This window comes from Morone saxatilis, unplaced genomic scaffold (genome assembly GCF_004916995.1).
Source record: "Morone saxatilis isolate NCDOM2014 unplaced genomic scaffold, NCSU_SB_2.0 Contig2, whole genome shotgun sequence".
Taxonomy (NCBI): domain Eukaryota; kingdom Metazoa; phylum Chordata; class Actinopteri; family Moronidae; genus Morone; species Morone saxatilis.
Window position 1 is genome coordinate 3,912,711 of NW_023339762.1, and position 265 is coordinate 3,912,975.

General features: G+C 35.5%; 1 protein-coding gene across 3 annotated transcripts in view; it reads right to left on the reverse strand.

Moving 5' to 3' along the window:
- Positions 1–265, reverse strand: part of pla2g15 (phospholipase A2, group XV) — a 9,429-nt gene that overhangs the window by 1,371 nt on the left and 7,793 nt on the right. For 2 of the 3 annotated variants that reach the window (XM_035665761.1, XM_035665760.1), the window contains exon 8: positions 1–265. This exon is cut by the window's left edge and continues 1,371 nt beyond it. The gene's annotated coding sequence lies outside the window, so the exon portion shown is untranslated. The other variant, XM_035665759.1, reaches the window with a different exon arrangement.

A 265-nucleotide genomic window follows, 5' to 3' on the forward strand; every position in this document is an offset into this window, starting at 1 on the left:
AAACCTTGGGTTGTTTAAAAGCTGAAACTCATAAAAGTCGTTGTATTTAGGCGTACTCGACAGTAAACAACCTGACAGTAACAGAAGTTGTATAATTACGGCTATAAAATTAATTTTAAAACTTTTCTGCAGTTGTGCTACAAAATTTCAATACTTTTTCTTAAGCAATGTGGCATGTACACAAGAATATGTTGGCAGTCAGTGTTGAGAAAGACAGGTGAGATGAGTCAGTCTGTCCTATATATACCTCTGTGTGTGTGTGTGT